This window comes from Serinus canaria, chromosome 4A (assembly GCF_022539315.1).
Source record: "Serinus canaria isolate serCan28SL12 chromosome 4A, serCan2020, whole genome shotgun sequence".
NCBI classification, from domain to species: domain Eukaryota; kingdom Metazoa; phylum Chordata; class Aves; order Passeriformes; family Fringillidae; genus Serinus; species Serinus canaria.
This window is the reverse complement of record NC_066318.1, coordinates 5,609,616-5,628,044: the sequence shown is the minus strand read 5'-3', so window position 1 is coordinate 5,628,044 and position 18,429 is coordinate 5,609,616.

Genomic DNA, 18,429 nt, shown 5'->3' with positions numbered 1-18,429 from the left:
ATGTTTATAGCCAGGCTGTAAACCACGCTAATGGGGGGCAGATCCGTTACAGGAGCTGTGTTTGGAGACAAAGGAAAGGGAGAAGCCCTTTCCAGGCTTTGCTTGGAAGCCAAACTTGGAAGTTTGGCTCCTGCTTCCGATGCACTTCCTGAGCCTCGGCCACATCCCACACATTTATAAAATCACCCATGCATGGAGTCAGAACTGACAGAAATACACAGGCACTGAGTCACTTTTCCATGGAATTTCATTCGTGTCTTCTCCCACACTTACGGAATTTCACACACTCATGGATGGAGCTCCCAGCAGCTCTGAGTCCATTGCACACCTCTCCAACACTCAGCTTCAGGAATCACCTCCATGGAATGGGACACACGTTTAGTCCTGACCCCCCAAACAGGATCAGAACCTGCAGGGAGATGGCAAAACCATCTCCCTGCAGGGGAGAAATCCCCTGTCTATCAGGATATGGATGCAATTCTCCATGGATTCTCTTCTTCATGGAAAGTGTGGTCAGGCATTGGAACAGCCCAGGGAGGTTTGGAGTGCCCATCCCTGGAAATGTCCCAGGAATGCCTGGACATGGCACTCACTGCTCTGGTGGGAATCAGCCCCAGATTGGACTCAGTGATCTCAGAGATCTTTTCTGACCTGGACAAATGTGGGATCTGTGATCCTGGGAAGCACCAGCATCCCTCCCACATCCCACCCGAGCCGTGCATCACTAATTCCTGCTGTCTCCTCCAGCCCTTCCCTGACAAAGCGTTTCAGTGACCCAGGAATGTTATCTTAGCAAATCAAAAATGTAAACATTTAGGTTCAGGACTGGGCTGGCTGGATTTGGGAATGAGTTATGGTAGAAGCCCGGCAAGGAGGCTGAGTTTGGCTTGGCAGTTCCTCCTGTGCCTGGAACCTGCTTTTCAGGATTAAATACGATCCCCTGCAATCCATCCAAAATGTCAATTACTCTGAGTCTCTCAGGTTTGCAATTACAGAATGCAAGTCATGTTCAGCATTTTATGAAACTGCTTTTCTTGGCAGGGCCCATCTCTCTCTTATTGTAAAAAATAACTTTCAAATCAAAGCATTAAATCAAGGCACAAACGCTGGGAAGGACGCAGGGCTGAGGCTGGAAAGTTCCAGTGCTGGAGCTGGAAGGGAGCTGAGCTGAGCTGGTTTCTGGTGCGGGAATGAAAGTGGCAAATCAGGGGGAAAGAATGTGGGACAGTCTCGGCTGAGGAACGCCTAATCCCACCATCATGGATTTAAATCCCACAATCGCCTCGTTAGAACCCCCCGCGGGGCAGGGGGAGCGAGTCTGGAGAAAACACCTCTCCCATCCCTCTGGAATCCGAACGGTCCTGCCCTGCTTGGGCCGGAGCTGCTGCGGCAGCAGCTGCAGGGAATTGCTTTCAGGCCTTTCCAAGATTTAGGACTCAGCTGCCAAAGGCGCTCTGACCCCTTTCTTCCTCCTCATCTGGAAGGTGGGGAGGGGAGCGCGGGGAATTTGGGAACGCTGACCCAAGTGTGGACTCGCAGCTCTGAGCCGGGGCAGGACCCTGTTTGTGAGATGTTGGATCCCTGGAGGAGAGGGCAAGGTGTGCCCAGCAGGCAGCAACTAAACATGGAGACACTGCCTGTGCTGGAAAGAAAAGGGAAATTCTCCTGGAAACCTTCCCTGGGATTTACCGGGAGCGCCTTTGTCCCTGGATGGGTGAGCCGGCCTTCCGGGGGATCCCCTTGCTGCGGGACTTCACTTCCCAGCCTTTCAAGTCACATCAAATCCTTCAAGGTCAGGGAGAGCCCTCAGCCCCGGAATTTGCTGGAAGCTTTCATTCGTGTCACTCCCGAGCCAGCAGACCTGGTCCAACCTGTGCTCCTGGTGGCACCTGAAACGCGTCAGCCCCGGCCGTGTTAATGAGCGCAGGGACTAATGAGCTTAGGGACTAATGAGAGCAGGGACGCGACGCTCTCCCACCTGCCCTGCCGGCAGCCTGCCCGCATTCCTGGCTGGGCAGGACATTCCCTCTGGTTTCGGGGCTGTGGATGTTCCTCTCCAGCCGCTCACACCCCGCTGCCATGTGCGGTTAAACCGGGGAGGCTCCGCGCTGGCGCCCAGCGCCGCATCCCGGCCTCGGGATAAGCGCTTTTTCGTGTCTCCACACTTATTCCTTCCCGACGAGGAGCTTTGGCATGGCATAGTGGGAGTGCTGTGGGATTTCGGGTTTGATGGATCCAGAGAGGATTTGGATGGCAGAAGCCCCTCGGCAGCATAGCTCTGGGCGTTGAACCGCGGGGGCTCTAGTGCAGGACAGCGGGGTGCTGCCAGCATCCCACACCCCAGAGCTCCTCTGGTCCCAGCTTCCACAATGCTCACCAACACCAGGTTCGTTTCCCATAGGACAAGGAAAGGGAGAGCACATCTGGCACAGGGAGGCAGGAACCAGAAGCCGAGGGAAGACTGAAGTAAAAACTCCCAGCAGTTGGAGCCGGGAGCGCCATTCCAGCGGACCCTGCCGCCGGCTTGGGCCCCTTTTGGATGCTCTTCCCGGGATGCAGGTGCACGGTGTTAAGAGATCATTTCCTGCCTGCACCGCAGCTCCAGGGATGGATTTACCACTGGGCTCACTTCACCCTGCTTTGCTCTCTTCATCCCGTTTTTTTTCTTTCCTCGACTCCTCCTTTATTCCCTAAAAGCCCCTAAAAGCCGGGCAGAGCTGCTGCAGCCCCGGGACCATCCCGTTCAGTGGGAAAAGCCAGCTGCTCTCCCAAAGCCATGGATCCCATCAAGGGAGGAGACAAATGGTTCAGTGAGGGGCTTTTGCAAGAGATAAGGAGCTGAGGGAATATTAGGAAATGCAAAAGGCAGAGCAAGGCGAACGAGGGAGGGACACGCTGGAAAACAGGGATAATTCTCCCTGAAAAGGATTGAATTGCCAATCACACCAAAGTGCCCAGCAAAACCAGCCTGCAGTGGGGAGCTCATTCCAAACACAAGCAGGGACTGCTGGATTTGCCAATAGATATGCAATTGAGCCCAGGCTCAAAGAAAACCCTCTCCAATTGTACAAGTGAAGGGAAAGGGAGATATTTCCCCTCTGCTCTGGCTTTCCTTTTTTTTTTCCCCCAGATGAGTGTGAATCCTTCACAAAACAGGTCCCTTGGACAACTTTGCTCACAAATTCAATGAACTCAAACATCAGCCAAGTCTTCAGCTTCCACTGGGCAGTGAATTCCTGCACTCACCTACTGGGACATGGGAAAATGTATTTATTCCCAAAGAGAACTTGGAATATTATGAATTTAATTTCTATTTTTTATAAAATAAAATCATGATTAACCTGTATATCCAATGGATATAGTCAGTGCAGTCACACACTGGTCACAGACTCCAGCCACACACTCCAGGATTTCTTCTTTCCCTTGGATCTAATTCCCTCCAGTGCCTTCAGTTCTCCTATTGGGAACCAGTTTCATTCCTCATTAGCCAGACGTTTGGAATGCTCAGGCCGGGTCAGTCGTCTGCAATAACGTCTCAGCATTGCAACAGCAGAGTGGTTTAACAGGAGGATCTGATGGAAAACAAGGAATAATGAATAGCAACAGATCCTATCTGATTTTATATCCCACTGCAATTTAGGGCAGAGGTTAAAAACTGCACTAGGAAGGAATAAATATATTCCATTATTTCCAGTAAAACTCAACTGAGTGTGTGCAGCAATGCAGGAAGGAGTCATCCCAAATTCCCAGTTTCTCCAGGGAAACTTGTGTGAAGCAGTCCCAGAGCATCCCCTGGGATTTTTGAGGTATTGGTCTGTCTGTGCGCCATTCCCACCCTGGAAAAACCATTTCCCAGCACCTCCCTTTGAGAAGAGGATGGGGCCAGGAGCCCATGGAGCCCTCCCTGCCTTGCTGAGCTCTGGGGAGCAGGACCAGACTGGTCAGCGATGAGGGAGAGGGGAGGATTGGAGCTCCAGGACCTCTGGAATGTCATACTCCTGAGGGGTCAGCCTCCATCAGCAAAGACTCAAGGCTTAGTGACAAATCAGTTATGCTCCCAGAAAATCAAAATTTGTGATTTTCAAGCAGCAAGAGGGATTTTTTTCCCACTTTGGGTAGCAATTCCTCCACACAATAATGGATTTAATCCCAGAGTGGTTTGGGTTGGGAGGGACCCTAAAGCCCATCTTGTCCCATGCCCTGCCAGGGGCAGGGACACCTTCCACTATCCCAGGTTGCTCCAAGCCCCATCCAGCCTGGCCTGGAACAACTCCAGGGATGGGGTAGCCAAGAAATCAGTGCTGGCACACGGTGACAGAGCATTGGGAATCACTGCCACTCACCTGTCCTGGTGCCACCCCCCAGACCTGCACCCACCACGGGGAAGGACCACGTGCCAAGAATGCCTGGATACTTTTCTCCTGAAATTACAAAAATAGATTTAATTACAATCAAAACCAACCTCCCCAATCACCCAGTGCTGCACAAACTGAGGACAGCATCCAGCTGATTCCCAAATATCTCCCTGCACACAGCCATGATGCAAAACCAAACCTGGAATTCCAAGGCTTTAATTTTTAAATATGGCTTTCTCCAGCTTCCAGTCAGAGATTGCTGCAGCTGCAGGGCAGCAGTGGTGCCTTGCCACCCTGGGATCAGAGCCTCAGAGTCTGGGGAGGTGCTGGGAGAGCCTTTTCCTTTGGGACACGATCCTATAGCACAATCCAACTTCCAATCCAAAGAACTCAGCTCCCATTCCTCTTCAGAAAAGCTGCTCCCACTGAAGTCCAGCCCCAAAACTGGGCTGAGGCAGCAGGGAGAGTTCCCTCTGCTGCCACACATCCTTCCTTGGCACTGCCACCAGCCCTTGGGGGCAGTCCAGCAGCTCCTGGGGACACCAAGAGCTGTCACTGGCACCAGGTGCCCCTTCTCAGCCCCTGCCCAAGGGAGATAATCGTGGCTGGAGTGGAAAATCTCCCTGGCAGGATTTGGGGTTGTGTTCTGTACACACGTTCTGGGTGTTTATACTGGGCTGGAGAGGGAAGATTAAACAGGGTTGTGGGATGTTCCTGAAGGATCTCATCACTAAAAAGATATTGAGAAGGGTTGAAGGGGAGGCTGTGATGATCCAGAAGCTGGAGAAATCCAGGCAGAAATGTTTTAAGAGCAGCATCTGCCTACTCCAAGCAAGCAGCAGCTAAATGGGGGGATGACAGCATCCTGCAAAAAGCTGGAATCCATAAACACTGTGGAGCAGGGAGGCTGCTCACAGCACAGGGATCATGTGAATGAAACAAAACTTCAGGGAGATGTGGTTGAGCTTCCCAGCAGTGAAGTCAGGCTGAGATCCCATCTCCCTGAGGGAGAGCCACAGAAGAGGGAATTTGGGGAGTTTGTCTGGCTTTGGTGCTTGGTTTGGAAAGAGCCCTCTGGGCCTTGGAAAGGAGGCTGAGGGTCTGGGAGGGGGCTGAGGGGGTTTGGGCGTGCTCCAGATCTCCAGCTGGAGGTGGAGGTGGGTTTGTGACTGAAGTTCTCGGATAAGGAGGTGGCATCAGGTGACATCATCACTGCATGAGATGGAGGGATGCTCTATTCCCGCTGAAAATTCACAGATTCCTGGGATGGTTCGGGTCCAAACCAAAGGGATTGTAAAACTCATCTTGTTCCATCCCCTGCCACAGGCAGGGACACCTTCCACTGTCCCAGGGTGCTCCAAGCCCCTTCCAACCTGGCCTTGGACACTTCCAGGGATCCAGGGGCAGCCACAGCTGCTCTGGGATCCTGCGCCATATTTTAGCACGTTCACAGTAAAAAGTTCCCCTGCAATTCCCTGGAATTCTCCACTGCCAGGGCATGTCCCCAAGGAGGAAGTTAAGCCTTGCAGAGCCTTTGCTCCCAGCTGGGCATTCCCAGCATCCCTGTCCCTCCCCGCTCCAAGGAAGGCTAAAGTCCAAGGACAACTTTCATGAACCATCAAGAGCTTTTTTTTTCCTTTTATAAAAAGGTGTGAAAAGTCTGATTATCATCACCTCTTCAGCCTGTTGAGGGCTTTGTTCTGAATTGCCACCAGTTCCCTGGATGTGGAAGGGCAAAGGGCAGAGCCAGGGACAGGAAGGTGCCTGTCCCGGGAACCATCCCAGGAAACGGGCAGGAGGACCTGGAGGCCAAGGTGACCCCATTCTTTCTCTCTTCTGCTGTTTTTTCCATTTTCAGCCCCAAAAATTTGAATAAATTATGAGTTCAATTCAAAAAATGTGCAAAGGAAGTCTTTGCACACTTGTATTAGAGAATTGCCATCACTTCCAGAGGTGATAGATAGAAATTCGAGTTGGGAAAAACCACGGGTCCAACAGCAAATCCACCTGAGAGCATCACCCTGAGCCCTTGCTGGGTTTTCCTTTGGTTTTGCAATCCCAAACTCTCCAAACCCCATTAAATGCAGACACCAACACCAAGAAAGAGCCACTGATAGCACCAGGATTGGATTTGGGGCCATTTCGGTCCCAATTAAATAAATAGAGGGAAGGCAGAGCACCATAAGCAGGTCATAAAAAAGGCATCAAATGATCTTTTTTATTGTTAACTCTACCAGAAACCTCCTGTTCATCCCAGCACCAGCTCTGCTCCCTGATGGGGTAGGGATTGTTGGAGAGGGGGACAGCTGCTGTCTTTCACAGTTAATTATGGAGATGAGTTAAGAATTAATCAGGTGAAGGGAGAGATGTGAAAACAATCATGACCAGGACTATGAAATTTGTCCCTTAGATGAAGTTAAGCTGGCTATTGGAACTTGCCAGAGACCCAACACATACAGCCCTACACAGATCCACAGCTCCCAAAATGGGAATTTCCAGCTCCTTTTCTAATTTGTGAGTGCACGGGATGCATGAAACTGAAATTAGGGAATGGACAGGATGGATTAAACCAAAATCAGGCTGTACTCCTGGGAAGGCTCACGGAGGGCAGGAGAAAGCTGCTCCTTGGGCCCTGCCAGCAGGAGATGCTGGAGGAGGCAGCTCCTGGAGGGGGACCTTCCCCTCTGGGAGGTGACAATCCAGCTGTGCCACCTCTGGCCCTCCCCTCCCACTGAGCAGCGGGAGAGGGATTTCAACCTCCAAAGGCTGTTGGGGCATCCACACCTACCTTTTCCTTCAGGAGCAACATCCATGGGGATCTCAAGGATCTCTCCTTGCTGGGATATGTTAGGAAAATTAATCCGCAAACACCAGAGGTTTATGTCCAAAAAGGAGACAGAGGAGTCCTTTGACTTTATTCCAATAAAGGGAGAGGCCATGGGGCATTCCCCTGGGATCTCTCAAATTTTTGGAGGACGCAGCCTCCTTTTTATCCCAATTTCCCAGCCACATTTCCCTTCTCCCTTTCCCCATTGGCTGAGGTACTTGAGAGGTGCAGACTTCCTGATACATCTGATACCAAAGATTTCCCTCTAACGTATAAACCTCCCTTTTAATTTTTAATTCTTATGGAATTTAGGGGGTTTTCTTCCCCATTGTTTCTTTCATCTTTCAATGTCTAATTTCATTTACCAGCAAACCTACAGTTTATTGGTAAAAGCAAATATCTTTTTCATTCATCAATCAGTGGAATCCTTCCCATTGTTTCTTTTTATCTCCCAGTGCTGGTTTTATCTACCAGATAAAAAAACCAGCACTGGGAGATAAAAAGCAGACCCACAGCTTGTTTGTAAAGACAAATCCACTATTTCTCTCAGGTACGATGTCCCGGGAGCTGTGTCCTCCCCATCCCATCCCACCCCATCCTATCCCCAGGGAGGAGATGCCTGCAGATCCTTCCCCAGCCGCCGCAGGCGTTGCCAGCTGGGCTGGGGAGCTGCTCTTCCGCAGCCAAATCCAACCCAAATTTCCATCAGCAGCAGCAGCAGGAGCAGCAGGGAGGAATCAGCCCCATCTCCCTGGCAGCCGCTGCTCGCCGAGATGGGATTGATAAGATCCCTGGGAGGCACGGGGAGCCCGCGTGCCAAACACAGCCAATTAATGTCAGCCCTTTCCCATGCCAACCAATTAAGCTGTGTGTACTTGTCACCAGCGCCGGGGAGGGGGTGCAGGGCACAGAGGACGCGATCCCAGGGAAGCCCTGAAGATCTAAAAACCTCCCTAATTTATGGGCGGGAGGGGGAGGGCGTAGACACCCTGCACTAACCCGAACGGGCCTGATTAATGGCTCGGCTAATTTAGGAGCTGCTTGGCTCTGCTGACCTGGGGAGGCTCCGTTTAACAGGAATCAGGCTGGCATGGGAAGCAGGGAGCAGCTGAACGATGTAAGAAGCAACAGATGGGCTCTGCGGTGGCCTTGCCAAGCACCAACACTGTTTTCTGAGCACTTGCTCTTAAACCTCCTCCAAAAGGGAAAAAGTGATAATCAGAACCATAAAACCCATGTGGCTGATCCAGGAACAGGGAAGGCAGCAGCTCCTCTGCTCAGCCAAGAGCTCCTGGGCTGGGAAATGATCCCAGAGGTGCTGAGCCACCTCCAGCCCTGCTTATCCCCATCCACCACAGCTGCAGGGACTGGGGAAGGAGGAAAAGCATCTTCTGCCCCACCTGTGCCATGAAAAATCACGGCTTGTTGGGAGGCAGAAGAGGGGGAAATACAAAGTGGTGTTTCACCAAGTGCTGAAACACTTGGAAAAAATGGGGGATCCTGCAGCTTCAGCTTGGTCTGGAGGGGGAAGATCCACAAGTCCTGGACATGCTCAGGCTCTGGAAAAGAGATTCAAGCTGCAGGGAGTGACTTTGGAAGGACCTGCAGAAGCAAGCTTAATGGGGTGGGAGTGGGGGGAGTTTCCCAAAATCCATTATTTCTGAGGGCAGATGGTTCCAGCCAGCTGTGGCTTGGATCCCTTGGATGGTGAGGAGGCAGCAGTGGTGGCAAAGCACCCACCTGGCTGGGAGGGAGATGGGAGATTGGAGTCATGGAGCTGCCAGGGCTTTGCAGGAGGAGGAGGAGGATGTGGGAGACCTGCAGCAATCTGTGAGCAGATCCAGGTGGGATGGCTTGGAAATACACAGGAGCAATGGAAATGTTGGGCTGTTTATGCCAGGGGTGAGCAGAGGCCTCAGGAAGGTACCAAACAGAGAGACCTGTCTGGGACTGGAGTTTTTAATAAAGAAACAGTAAAAAACCAAATAACAGATCTGCTCCTGCTTGCCAAGGGCTTTGGGAATCACACCTGGCACAGGAACACAGCACAGCTGAGCTCCTCAGAGCCAGAGCTTGGAGGAGAAAAAGGGATAACTCTACATATGGGGTGGAGAGGAAAAAATTCCCCCAAACTAATAAAGTCTTCATTTTTTTTACAGCTGCCTACTTTCCCCCAGGAGTAATATTTATCTGCACAAATCTCGTGCTGTGGCTCTGTTTGCATCCAAATAAAAATAAGGAATCACCACTGACCCTCTCATCCCTGTTCTGTTTTGCTTATGGAGAAATGTGCCTGAGGAGCAGGAGATTTCTGCAGGTGATGGTTTGCAAAGCTCTCCTGGAGCCCCTCATGGCCTGGGAGCACAGCAGTGTTCAGAGGCAGCTCTCACACAGGGGTTTTCCACCTTTTCACATGGATGTTCTGGGATAGAACAGTTTCTAAGCAGGTCCCTTGCAAAAGCTGCAGGTTCCCAAGTCTAAGCCAAGTCAAGAGTGGAAAAAAAAAATCAATTTCCTTTTCTCTGGATATAATGGGCACAGCAAGATGTCCCTGAGCTCCCTGGTGTGGCTGTCACAGTGGTGCCAATGCCCTGCCAGATTTTGGAGATAGGATGATTTGAGGGCTCCCAGAAAACACCAAAAACTCCCAGAGCTTCACTACCCAAGGTGTTATTTGGCCCTTCTGGATTGGCTGAGCCCCAGGAACCTGTGTCTTCCCAGCCCAGACTCTCCAGAGCCACAGATCATGGAATGATTGGGTTGGGAAGGACCTTAAAGCTCAGCTCATCACCCCCCCTGCCATGGGCAGGGACACCTTCCCCTAGCCCAGACTGCTCCAAGCCCTGTCCATGGCCTTGGACACTTCCAGGGATCCAGGGGAAGCCACAGCTTCCCTGGGCAAGGCATTCCAAGGCCTCACCATCCTCACAGGGAAGAATTCATCCCAATATCCCATCTTACCCTGCCCTCTGGCAGTGGGAAGCCATTCCCCTTGTCCTGGCACTCCCCTCCCTTTAGTCTAAACACACCTTTGAGCCTCTGAAATCCATCCTTGGGGTTTGCCTCTTCCCTGCACAAATCTGTGTCCTTTGGCCCCCAGGGTCCCGCCCCAGATGGAGCTGCTGCATTTCAAAGGCCTGAAAAAAGTGAGGAGCAGCAGCTGGCACTGCTGGCTTTGCTAAAAGCAGGGAGGGTCTTTCCCTACTGCCAAAAGAGAGGGATGGCAAAAGCTCAGGGCTGCTGCTTCCCTCCCTGGAAAAGGGCTTTGCCTGTGTGAGCTGCATGGGAGATAAGGATGCTGTGGAAAGAAGGGAGTGTTGGCCAGGAAGGAGGAATGGGCTGCCCCTTCCTGCTCAGCTCCTAATTGATGAGGAGCAGCTGCTGGCAGAGAGGCCCTCCCCAGGAATTACACTCCCCCCTGGATTTATCCACAGAGTGGAGAGCACATCCTAGCACAGCCACACCTGTAACAGCAGGCAACAGCCAGAATTCATTCCCAGCCCCCTTGCCTGGATTTCTGAGCTGTGAGTGGTGCCTGTTCCATCACCAAGGGCTTTCTAGGGCAGCCAGTGGCATTTCCCAGCACACGGGAGGCAGTTTATTACCAGTGATTTATTAAACTGCTCCAACTTGTCAGCAGCCACTTGAAACATTCCCTTCCCTCTTTTTTTTCCCCTTCAGCTTTGCTAATGTCTTTATAAAGAGCTGGATAAATAGATTTCCAGCACTTCTGACTGCCACGGATCAAACCTCAATCGATATGGCCCAGATTAGGGATGAGGTGAGAGAGAGCCTCCCCACCTCCCTGCAGCCCCAGCTGTGGAGGTGAATTGATGGGAATGCACTTCCAAGGAACAGATAAATACATTTTTGCCTGCTCACAGCAGAGCTGGACTTGACAGTTCCTGATTTCTCCCTGTTGTGGCCTGTTCTGTGGGTGGGGAGCTCCAGGTGATTGCTGCTCCTGCCAGACTTCTCTCCTGCATCCTTTATGCTCATGGATAGACCCTCCTGGCTTTATAATCTACTGAACTCATGGAGTTCAGAGGCTTTCAGCTCCTGCCTGATGAATCTTTCCAGGACAAGACCCCTTTCTATCATTAAGTTTGATCAGTCTCAGCTCATCAACCTTAATGTATTTGCTGCAGAATCACTGTTTAAAGGCTTACTGAGCTAAAATTAGTCCTGCTCCCACCCCAAAGGGCCCAAGAACTACTTCTGCCAGTGCCAGCATACCCAGAGCCACCCATCCCAGCTCTCAGGTCAGACAGCAGGAGGAATTTCTTCCTGGAAAGGGTGGTCAGGCATTGGAAAGTGCTGCCCAGGGAGGTTTGGAATGCCCATCCCTGGAGGTGTCCGAGGAACACCTGGATGTGGCACTCAGTGCTCAGGTGTTTGACAGTCAGTCAGTCCTGGAGGGCTTTTCCAGCCTCAGGGATTCTGCAGCACACACCTGGCACAAGCCAAAAGAGAATTGGATTTTTTCCCCTTCCTGCATCAGAGGAACCTTTAAAAAATGCTCCACTGTCCCCTCCTCATGCTCTGTTCTATCCCCAGCTCCCCGAGAGCCCGGGCAGAGCTGGCCCTGAGCTGCTGCAGCCCCTGGGTGCTCTCCCTGAGGAACTCTTCCCTCCAGCCCTTCCTCCATCCCTGCTCCTGTCGGGATAATTGATCTCGGAGTCGCAAACCAGATGCTCTGGCTGTGCCTCTCTCCAAGTGCTCCGGCTCCTGCTGAAGTCCAGGAAGATCCTCTGGAAGAAGCCACTTTTAATTTGTAATCTGATTAAGCCATTAGAGGCGAATGGAGCAGTAAGTAACACAAATTGCCGATCGTTTCCATCAGCAAATCCCCCCAATTAATCCTGAGATTAACCCTGATTACACGCGGTAATGGTGATCAATGCACCCTAATGGGGGAAATCCGCCCACTGCGCTTTCTTCCACATCCCAGAACGATCAATTTGGAATCAGGGTGATTTATCGGGCAGGATCGAGCGGGGCCAGCGGGGCTGGGGCACCGCCGGCGTCTCCAGCGGCGGCCCCAGGAGCCGCAGCTCATTCCCCCTTGGGAACAGCAAGCCAAACTGGGAAAAAAGAGCTGGATAGAGCGAAACAAAGAGCAGGGCAATGCAGAGGGCAGCAGGAATGGCAAATTCCATCTGCCTGCCGCACTCCCTCTCCTTTGAATCCTCCCAGTGATGCCCTAAAAATCTCCTGTGAGGTGATCAGACCAAACAGCTCGGAGCAAGGCTGCACTTCTCAGGGACTCCTCCGTCAAAGGGAGGAAGTCAGGCTGGAGAAGAGCTGAAAAAGGAAAAAAACCCTTTCCTACTTTGTGATCCGAGCCTCTGTTCTTGCCTTTGCTGCTAAAATCGGAAGTTACCCCAGGACCGAGCGTTTCCAAGGATCCCCAAGCACTCCACGAGCTTCAGAGCCGGGCTCAGCTTCCCCTTGGTCCTGCGTTATTTATAGAGCAGCCGAGACTCCAGTGATTGCTTCAAGGGGGATTCTGCCTTTGTAGGGACTAAGTCGGGAGCTCAAGGCTTGACCTTTGGAAGGCAGGAATGGATTCATCCCACTCCCACCACAGCCAGCTCCAGGCTGAGCTGCAGCAGTGCCTGGTGATAAAACAGCTTGATTTATGGAGCCTTCTCTTCCAGAGCTGCTCACTCTGCTCTGGGAACACCAAGGAGGAAAGGAAAAACCACTGGGAGATGGGCTGAGCTCCTGCCAGGGGCTCTGGCACCTCCCTGGGCATGGGCTCACACGTGACATCTCACAGGGTCCCCAGTTCCCGCATCAGTGGGTCCTGCATGTTCCTGTGCCATGGGAAAGACCACCTGGAGGGCTGCAAGCTCCTCATGCTTTGCCCAGACTCTGACCAGGAATATTTCAAGTGGATCCTTCCCAATATTCCCTTGAAGCTGTTTTCTTCTCCTCCCACACCATGTGGACTAATTCCTGTGTCCCTTTGTCCCCAGATCTGTATTTTGGCAGCAATGTAATATATTCTATATGGGAACAGTGACATCAGCCTGTCCTGCATGGACATGCCCTGTATTCTCCTTAAATCCATGAGATCCTTTGGGATTTTTAATGGGGCTGTAGTACCCAAACCTCATTCCTGGGGTGGGATCCTGCAGCTCTCCTCCCTTCCTGGCCAGAGAGCTGAGCCACAGGGACAGTCACTGGGACTGTCCTGCTCCAGCATCCCTCATCCAGGGAGGAGATTCCAGGCAGGTACACAGGGCACATCCCAGACTGCAGGGAATGGTTACCCCCCCAGATGCTGCCTCTGAGGTGTTTTGTAGCACACATGTTTAGGGGTGACACGTGGGGGGCCCATCCTTCAGCCACCCCCTCTCCCCAGCCTCTGCAGCCGCCCGAGGGGCTCACGACTCCCTTTGATGTGCAGATGAATCAGCCTGGCCAGGAGAAGCCCCGTGGATTTATGAACTCCTCCTCTATGATGTCTTTCCAATCGTATCCCCCAGAAGAGCATTTTCTCTCCCTTTCCTCCCTGGCTCCTCCGAGCCAAGCATTCCTTTCTCCTCCTCCATCTCAGGCCTGGGGAGCGATGCTGCTCCCCCGGAGCAAAATTCCCTCTGCAAGCCAAGCCACTCGTTAGCCCCCTGCTCCATGTTCCAGGTTTGGTGTGTCAGCCCCAGCTCCGTATTCCAGCAGGTTTGGTGTGTCAGCCCCTGCTCCATATTCCAGCAGGTTTGTTGTGTCAGCCCCTGCTCCATATTCCAGCAGGTTTGGTGTGTCAGCCCCCTGTTCAATATTCCAGCAGGTTTGGTGTGTCAGCCCCTGCTCCATATTCCAGGTTTGGTGTGTCAGCCCCTGCTCCATATTCCAGGTTTGGTGTGTCAGCCCCTGCTCCATATTCCAGCAGGTTTGGTGTCTCTGACTGCAGCCTCATGGAAGGCAGCTCCGAGCCAGAGATGAAATCCTGCAATTCAATCTACTCCCAGCCCAAATCATGCCAGCTCTGCAATTCCAGAGCAGTTGAAAAGAAAGGGACAAATAACTGTGATGGAAACCACTCACTGGAGACTTCCAGGGGAAATTATACACCCGCGAGGGGAAAAAGGATCATTAAGAGGTGACGGGAGAAAACATTTGCATTGCAAGTCAAAGCAGCTGGAGGCCGGGGGAAGCTCTGTGGTCACTGCCCTCCCCAGTCCGATCCAATCAACTCCACCACTTGGCAAACCCTCCCAGACAGGCCCTTGAGCTGTTTGACCCAGATTCCGCCTAACACCAGAGTCAAGCTCTGCCCAGGAACAGAAGGGGAGCCTTGCAAAGGTCTCCCGAAGTTCATTCCTGTGTTAAACCTCCACAAAATAATAAAATCGGTGTGTTTGCCTCCTCTTTAGCAGTCACCTCCACCTCGCCAGCTTCCCAGAGCTGCGTGGGGAGATTGCTGTGCTTGGCAAACAAGCGGAGATTAAAGGGAGTTCAGCGGGAACATCTCGATTTAGTCTCGGCTGAGCACTCCCGGGACTCGATGGCACATTAAACCTGGTGGCATATCTAAAGCAGGGGGGATGGAGGAGCTGGAAAAATAAAGGAGAATTTATTCCTTTGCTAAGCATCATACCAAAAATCCCTGTCCCTAATCGCCGCCGTGGTTCTACACCCCCACAGCAGGAGCAGTGGGCAGGGAAGGGAGAGCCAAGAGCAGGGAAAGGGGAACACATTCCTCCAGGGAAGGCAAACCTTCACAGCCGCCCCTCCTTTCCCTGCCAGAGCATTAGCACAGCTCCCCAAAACCCCTGAGAGGAGTTTCGAGGAACGGAGTGATGAAAGAGGGGCCGAGACGGGGCCGCCTTCCAGGCAGCTGGAGCCAGGACTGCTCATCAGGAATAACTGGCCTCTCCCCCATCCACACAGGATGTGCTCCAAGCTCTCCCTGACATTTGTGTGTCAGCCTGAGCCAGCTGGGGCTGCATCTCTGCCTTCCACTCCAGACTTGGGTTTAAATCCAGGGCTGGAAGTTTGCAGAGCTGCTGGGGTGCATCCTCAGCTGGCCAGAGCGAGTTGGGAGCATCAGCAGCTCCACAAAGCCAGGCCAGCCTGGAAAAACCACTTCTCCCTGGTGGGCAAACACCAGGAGAGGGAGGCAGTACTGCACCGTGGTGACATTTGCACCCCGGTGCAATAAGGTGTCACTCAGCCCTGCCAGACCAAACAGCATCTCTGGGGCACCAAAATTACACAGCCAAGGAAATCCGACAAAATCCATCTGCCCTTTTCAATATTTGGAGATAATTAACTCCTCCAGGCTGCGATATTACAAAAGAAAGCTGTTAGTGAAGCTGTTCAGCCCCAGGTCAGGCTGGATGCAGAACTTCTCCAGCACTGGGGATGCTGAAAGGGCAAGGAGGACATTTCATATTTCCATATATTCCCAGCTCCCTCGTAGGAAGATTACAGGGATACACGTGTAATGCAGCAGGTCAGAGGGAAGACAAAGCAAGGGCAGGCTTATCTGGAGAGGAAAACATCTCTGCTCCTCCATTGAGCTATATCTCAGCCTGTGCATCCACCAAAAATCTGACTGCAGGGAAACTTGGGAAAACCTTTACCTAAAGGCAAAGAAATCAGCCAGAGCTTCTCCAAAAGGCCCAAGTCACTCATCCAAGAGCCTCACACCAGCCCTGATCCCCACACCTCACCTGCAGCCCTGAGGTGACCCAAAGCATCCCATTCTTCCCTTCCTCCCTGCTCTAAATGCAGGATGGGGGCTGGTCCAGCCTCCCACCAGCAAATCCAAGCTGGGCCAGTGAGGTGTGGCATTCCTGAGCCAGGGCCGGGGGCAGGGGGTGGCAATTAACACTTTCCCTTTCATTATCATCCCGAGCTCTTTTCTCACCCCAGGGGGATGGTAGTTCAGGCAAAGGACAACCTAGTTCTGCTCTCCAGTCCCACCAGCTGCTCCAAGATTGACCTGAAAATCCCTAAAGGAGATTGCTCCCTGTGAGGATGGAGAGGCCCTGGCACAGGGTGCCCAGAGAAGCTGTGGCTGCCCCTAGGTCCCTGGAAGTGTCCCAGGCCAGGCTGGACAGGGCTGGCAGCAATGTGGGATAGTGGAAGATGTCCATGGAAGGGGATAGATGATCCTTAATGTCCCTTCCAACCCAAACCATTCCAGGATCTGCTGCCTGTGCTGCCTGCACGGGTCACCGGGGCAGTAAATATTTGTACAGGCCGGACAAGGAGAAAGCAAACAGAATTCCCTTATTTATGGGCCTTGGCAACTTCTCAGCATCAGCTCCATGGTGTTTCCATCCCCTCTGCTCCCAGCTGGAGCTCCATGTACCCACAGCTGCTCCATGGGGTGCTGGGGCAGCAGGCAGCCAGGAAGCACAATGTTGGGACAGGAACGTGAGACCAGAGGGACAGACAGAGGAGAGTGTGAGAGTCAGGATGTGCAGGAGCAAGTGGAGTGACCCTGCCCGGTGTTTTTGCAGCCGTGTTTATTTTACCTGCAGGCAGAAGGAGGGAAGGTGATGGATCTCCTTCCCTGGCCATCCAGGGACACTTCCCAGGCACTGCATGAAGCCCCCAGAGGGTTAAACACCATTCCCAAGCCCTCCCTTTCAGCAGGGGGGTGCCCAGGCTCTTAGGGAGCTCAGTGAGACATCCTGAATCCTGAATCCCAAACCCCTCCTGCATGGCCATGCTGTGCCTGCCAGGGCACACACATGTCTTATCCCAGCCCAAGGTTCCCTCCTTGCTGCTGCTGCCCTGCCTCTGGCTGCTTCCCAGGAGAGGAGCCCAGGAAGAAGCCGGGATGTGGGAGTGCTCCCAGGGTCTCTGGGTGGGAGGTCTGTGTCTCCTCTGGGAGGAACACCCCAAGCAGGACCCTGTGCCTGCCCCAGAGACACAAACCATGAGCGTACCTGGAGGCAGCCAAGTGTCCAGAGCCTGCCTCATCTGCTTCCCATCATCCCCCAGACAGGGGGCAGGAGGCAGAGGGGAAGGAGCCCAAGGATCACTGACCCCTCTTCGTGCTGAGTGTCTGGCTTTAGGAAGGATTCAGCCTTATTACCAACCTCCTGAGCTGCTGATTTCTTGGATTTCTGTCATGTCAGGGGGAGTTTTTGCTGAGCTGAAAAGGGCAAGGGGATGGATCTCGTTGCATAAACTCCTCGGAGGTCAAAGGAAAGATATGGGGCCAGAGGTTAAAATCACCCAAACCAGGCTGGGAATGAGCACGTGAAGGAATAGGGCAGGAGGGAATGTGAACAACAGGGTCCTGGTGGCTCCTGGGGAGGGGCCTTGGTGGGGGTGGATGATTGCTGTCCTGCTGGTGTCTGGCATGAGGATGAGTCAAACCTCATCCCTAAATTTACCGGGATAATCAGTCCTGGCCTGTCCCATCACTTTCTCCATCCTGGCTGACACGAGCTTTATTTACAGACTGTGACCAACACAGACTCTGGTCACTCCAGCCATACCTGCAGGGGGTTTTTCCTGACTGGGATTGATGGCATCCAGCTGGAGATCTCCAGCTCTGGGATTCCTCTTGCAGGTAATCCTGGGTGCAAACTGCTTCTCTTTCATGCATTCATTTCACCACTTGTGGGAGAGCAGAGCAGGCAGGGCCGTGCTGCAGCCACAAGAGGAAACAGCCTCAAAGCATGCCAGGGGAGGTTCAGGTTGGACATCAGCAGGAATTTCTGCATGGAAAAGGTGGTCAGGCCTTGGAAGGGGCTGCCCAGGGAGATTTGAAGTGTCCATCCCAGGAGGTGTCCAAGGAACACCTGAATGTGGCACTCAGTGCTCTGGGCTGGTGACAAGTGGGGATCAGGCACTGCATGGATTCGATCCTGGAGGGCTTTTCCAGCCCCACTCTCCTGTGATTCCAGGCAAAGGGCTCAGGGTGTTTGTCATGAGGCTGAGGGAGGTAACACCCCTGAGATAACAGCAAAGCAGAGCAGGCTGTGAGCAGGTTTGGGGCTGGAAAACATTCCCTCCAAAGCAGCAGCCCTGGCTGGCTCTGACTGCTGCTCTGCTCCTCGTGCCGTGATTTATCCCGCAGCAAAGTGAGCCTAAACGCTCTCCATATGGATCCCATACAGCTGCACCTGCTTCCCACCGTGGATAAGCACATGTGGGATGGAGGGGGAGAGCTGGGGCTGAGTGTGGGAATACAGATCAATCACCCACCAGCCCTGAGCCCTGCAGGGACTGCTGCTCCCCCACCCCTGGCTGGGCCAGCTGGAGCTGGATGGCTCC